The 5,691-nt window shown below is 43.8% G+C and overlaps 1 pseudogene; it reads left to right on the top strand.

Annotated features, from left to right (window-relative positions):
* The first annotated feature begins 1,219 nt into the window (after window positions 1–1,219).
* Window positions 1,220–3,309, top strand: LOC123426128 (annotated as a pseudogene).
* Window positions 3,310–5,691: the final 2,382 nt, after the last annotated feature.

Genomic DNA, 5,691 nt, shown 5'->3' with positions numbered 1-5,691 from the left:
AACTTGGGTCACGTGTTGAGCCGTAATATAGACATCGGGAACATCTAAATGGGTGCTTGGATTGATTTCGACTAGCCCTATATATTCATGAGTCCTTCTAGTCTCCTTCGGCTGGAGCCAATAACATTTGAAGACTACGACGTTCGGTGGGTTTTCACCATAGAATTGAAGTTCATAAATTGCTTCAACTCTTCCATAATACTCGATACCACCTTCGCCGATAGCAGAGACACAACAATTTGTAGATTTTCGGTCCGACATAGATAGCTCTTTGCCAAAGGTACGAAAGTGATACCCGTTGATGTTATATTTCTCAAATGAACAAACCTTATAGTCAAAACCATTAGCGGCTTGTCTCAATTCGGCGTCCATAGACTCTGAATTAGCATACAAGTTTAATACGAAATGATTGTTGCATTAGCCGCAAGTTAGACCAAGGAATGAAATGGTCCATTATTGATAATTACCGTTTGTTTGAACCAAGAGATGAAACCGGGATAGCCGCCTCCATGCTTTGCCAGAAGCTCATACTCTTCGACGGAATCATTTTGGATCACCGCTCCATCCAAGAATTTGGCGACGTATCGACTCTATTAAATATCCGGGAATAGGAGTAGTTCAAAGGAATTAGAAGTTGCAGAAAAATGTGCCAATGACTTACTCGATGTACGACCGCACTTCTGTTAGGTTGTTGAAGATATTTAGGACAGTAAAACCGAGCCTAAATGGAGCTTTCTCACGCCATCAGCGATTTCGGCCGTTAGATTTTGTATTTCAATTGTTCCTGGTCGTTAGATCTTTGTTTCAGTGCAAGTTTTCCGCGACCTGGGCCATCTGTCCTAAAGGGCTGCTATTCTCGTGACTTTTTTCGAGGCCTGTGGTTGATTGGGCTGCTATGGAAGGCCAGTCAGCTGGATCGACCCCGCATCTCCCCACGGTAGCTGGATCGACCGTCGCCTTTCCCTCGTCCCTCTCGTCTCACCCTCGGTTCGATCCCCTTTCACTGGAGCCGTTCGCCCCCACATCGTCATTGCGGGGAGCTCCTGCTCCGTGTGTCTTCCCTCCTGATCTCACGAGCAGCGGCAGCTATCTCCATCGTGTTCTCTCCCGGAGCAGGCTGCCGATCCCGGATCCAGTGTCATCCGAGTTTCCTCATCGATAGTATAGCAAAAGAAAAACCGATCTCTCTATCTCTCCGCTAACCCAAACCCTAACCCTCGAATTGAAGCAACCAGCCGGCGACGATGGGGAAGGGTTCTCCGGGCGGCATGGGCAAGCAGGGCGGTCTCCCCGGTGACCGCAAGCCGGGCGACGGTGTTGCCGGCAACAAGAAGGACAAGAAGTTCGAGCCGCCCGCCGCCCCGCCCGTCGCGCGTGGGCCGCAAGCAGCGGAAACCGAGGGGCCCCAAGGCGGCGGCGCGGCTGCCCCCCGTGGCTCCGCTCTCCAAGTGCCGCCTCCGCCTTCTCAAGCTGGACCGCGTCAAGGACTACCTTCTCATGAAGGAGGAGTTTGTCGCGAGCCAGGAGCGGCTGCGCCCCAGCAAAGACAAGACGGAGGAAGACCGATCTAAGGTCGACGACCTCCGCGGCACCCCTATGAGCGTTGGCTCGCTCGAGGAGATCATCGATGAGAGCCACGCGATCATCTCGTCGTCCGTTGGGCCTGAGTACTATGTCAGCATACTCTTGTTCGTCGACAAGGACCAGCTGGAGCCGGGATGCTCCATACTGATGCATAACAAGGTACGAATCTGTAAATTCTGCATTTATCTGATGGACTCGAACAGGGATTATAATTGAATACTTTTGACCGCGAGAAAACCTAGGGCGAGTTCAGATTAGGGCTCCTTTGATTCAAAGGATTTTCATAGGAATTTTGGAGGATTGGATTTTTTTTCCTATATTAGTTGTTCGATTCATAGGATTGAATCCCATTGGAATTTTTCCTTAGGATTTCTTTCTACTACCTAGGATTTCTAGAATCTATTCAAACCTCTTTTGAAAGAATGAGGGCCTTAGTGTTTTGTTGTCATGCTGGTGATTTCCTTGATTCTAGAAGGTTGATAAGTGGATGACCTTTATGAAGGGAGGCTGACAAGTGACAACATCAGAGTGAGTTATAACTGATCCATTTGGTGAACTTGGGGCATTTTAATGACATTGAGACTTGTGGGATGGGGGCCATAGGGCAAAACATGGGAATTGAGATGAATGTGGTTGTGATCATTGCTTGTTCTGTATGTGCAGAACCGTGACACCTGATTTGATTATATATGAAGATATTTATGCATGAACTTCGCTACAATTTGTAATACAATGCTTATGTTGTCTGTGCTAATTTGTTTTGTTTCATTGCTAAGCGTCATTTCCTTGATTTCTTTAGGAATAATTTTCAGAAACTTATATATTTGGTTAAGTACAATCCTTTTCTGTCTATCTACTCCCTCCATTCCTAAATATAAGTCTTTTTATAGAATCCAATGTGGACTACATACGGAGAAAAATATACATCCGTATGTAGTCCGTATTGAAATCCCTAAAAAGACTTATATTTAGAAATGGAGCGAGTATATATGATGGTGACCACTTACTTACCTCTATATTAGGACTAACCATCGTCAAGAATTGACAGTTGCAAAAGCAAACACCTGTTCACTTGAACTCCATATTCAAACTTTAAAGCATAATTTATGTTATTGCTTTCTTAACTAACACAGTAACACCATGATCACAACTAAATGCAGTAATTTTCTTGCAGTATTTCTTTTTGTAGTACGTGTTTTCCTGTAATCTGCATTTGTGTCTTCAGCTCTTATATTCTTTGTGTGGTTAATGATATGTTTGTACCGGTGTTTAGATTTATTTTTAATGGGTGCATCTCTAGATCTTCTGTTCCATTCCAGTTTTTAAACTCAATATGCTTTTATGCGGACATATCAATTATATGTCTGTTTGATGCAACTCATTCAAAACTTTATTGAGAATCAAGTTTGATATCATTTCTGTGAGGTTCTCTCGGTGGTCGGAATTCTGCAAGATGAAGTTGATCCTATGGTTTCTGTCATGAAAGTTGAGAAGGCACCTTTGGATTCTTATGCTGACATTGGTGGTTTGGATGCCCAAATTCAAGAGATCAAAGAGGCAGTGGAACTTCCGTTGACACATCCTGAGCTATACGAGGACATTGGGATCAGGCCTCCGAAGGGAGTCATACTATATGGGGAACCTGGAACAGGGAAGACTCTACTTGCAAAGGTTTGTGTCTTATCCTTTCCACTAGGCAAGGATTCCATATTTTGCTTCATTTAAGCATCCTTTTCCACTAATAAATTAGTGAACTCGGCAGAGCAAGGATTTAGAGGTGGAGGCCTGTAGCCAGTGTCCGTCGATGGGAGGAGGGGGGCAGCAATTGGATCAGGCGGCTAGCGAGGAAGACGACTCTTCCCATCAGCCACTTCTGCTCGGCGTCGTCCTATTCTTCCTTAACTTGCTTGATTTCTCCAGGACCATCACTAGCAGTAGCAAGGGGGAGGTCAGGCCCCGCACCTCCAGGTTCCTCTTCTTCACCTGCCCTTTCCACGCTCTCCTTTCCAATAGGTTAACTCCTTGTCTATTTATTGGATCTGATCCATTCTTACGGTCTATGACATTGGCACTCGTATATATCTAGGCTGCCCGCGTTAGTCCACCAGCCGATTGCCAGTGTGGCCATCCATTGCCATTGGAGAGGAGGCAAGGTGGGCCGACTAGCTGCTGTGGTATACAAACGTAGTAGTCATTGTGAGTACTGATGGTATTTAAACACATATATAGTTTGTTCTATTAACTGTACGAGTACAAACACCATTAATACCTAGGCATGTTCATGTCCTTGTTCTGCACTTTATTTGTTGTTATGTATTTTTTGGTTGTTCTCACAAACCTTCTCAACGCATGTCGTGCAATTTTGGATTCAGGTCGTGATGAGCCGTAGTCTGCTATCTGTTCTTGTTGTGTCATTGGAGATGACATATAAACTGTGTGCAAGCCGCAAGGTAACCATGGGCCGGTATTTTTTCCGGTAATCAGGGGCTTGGCCATCACCATCAGCCGTCGTCTCTTCAGTTTGTGTCAATCTCGTCGAGACCAAGGGTGCGCCTCAAGTTCGTTGCCTTGGCGGCTGCTACTTTGACCATTGGCAGCGTCACGCCGGTGCCACCCTACCCTAAGCTCTCGTAAGCCTTCTCTCTTTCCGTGGACCAGTTTTGAACCTTCATTGATCTATTATGATTCCTTCCCCCCCTTTAATATCTTGTATGTATGTATAGGGTTGCATGGACAAGGTGCTCTTCACACAAGTATCAGGAACAAAGAAAATACTCACACAAGTCGTGGAGCATGTACAGACTTGTTAATGTTATATACCTGATATCTCTGAGAAGTTAAAGGTGGCACGAAACGTTTACTCCTTTATATCACTACCTTTCATGATATTTTAATTTGTGTGTTCTGGCTTACTACATTATGTTTGCATGTATGAAACCAAAAGTTATTGTGGCTTAGTCTCATGGTCTCTAAACTGAATCTTCATTAGTATGTTTATTCCTTCATCTTTGACTTGACTAGAATGATATTTGATTGCTTGCATAACCTTGCAACTCCTATGTTGAGTGTTATGATATTGCATTACTTTCAGTTTAACCTTCTAGACTGTTGTCGAGGGAAAGTACATAATCACTCATCTTGGTGGGATGTCATCAACTTATCAACCTCACACTACAAAAAATAGTTTACGATCACATATAAGTACCAGCTTATGTTCTCTTATTTTCCCTCATTTTTCGCTTCAATATATTTTTCTGTAGTAGGCTTAAAGTATTGTCCTCATGAATATTGAATATGTATCCTTGTATAATATACTGAACTTGTACTACTTCATTTATTGTAGAATCATTCGTGACAATGTTCTCATGTAAAATTTCTTTAACATGGGCAGGCTACAGATAAATAGGAGGCAATATGTTTACTCCTTGCATTTACTTCTGATCATGCTTAGACTTTTGCTTATATGCCTGTATCCATCTTCTTTCCAGGTTTAATTGATTTACTAATTCTATGCTCCTATCAGGAGGACAAATATTGTTCGTTGGAGCTTCATCACAAGGACTTTTTTGCGAGTGAGCAGTGCTATTTTTCTTCAAATTATACCCTTTCCTGTTCTAAAACAAGTGAGTTTCCACAAAAGCTTTTAATATTTAATGAAGGTCAATGAATGTCACATGTGAGGATCAACCTCATTGAGTTTGTTATGCAAAAATATAAGTTCTGCATGTTGCCAAGAATATTTGTTAGGTCGATGAGGCAGCCATAGGATGCGTGCGGCCGGTCAGAGGAAAGGCAGGGTACTATCCCAAGGACGAGTTGGTTGCAGGATAACCGTACTAGCATAGGGAAGTTCTATGTTTCCTCTCTCTCTCTCTCTACTCCCTCACCCATAGCTCCGACATTTCTGTGCAGTGAACATGGCCAATGGCTACATTCTCAAGCCTGAAGATTAATGCTCCACTCAACTTTGTTGGTGTCGACTGCATTACCGAAGAGATGTTTCAAGCCCCCCCTTTCACTGCGGCATCGGTCCGTTCACCATGCATTAGCTCTCCCGGCGTGCTCGATATGAACTAACCTAGACGGACGAGCATGGACGAATTTCTA

This window comes from Hordeum vulgare, chromosome 2H (genome assembly GCF_904849725.1).
Source record: "Hordeum vulgare subsp. vulgare chromosome 2H, MorexV3_pseudomolecules_assembly, whole genome shotgun sequence".
Lineage (NCBI taxonomy): Eukaryota > Viridiplantae > Streptophyta > Magnoliopsida > Poales > Poaceae > Hordeum > Hordeum vulgare.
This window is presented reverse-complemented; position numbering and strand designations above follow the sequence as displayed.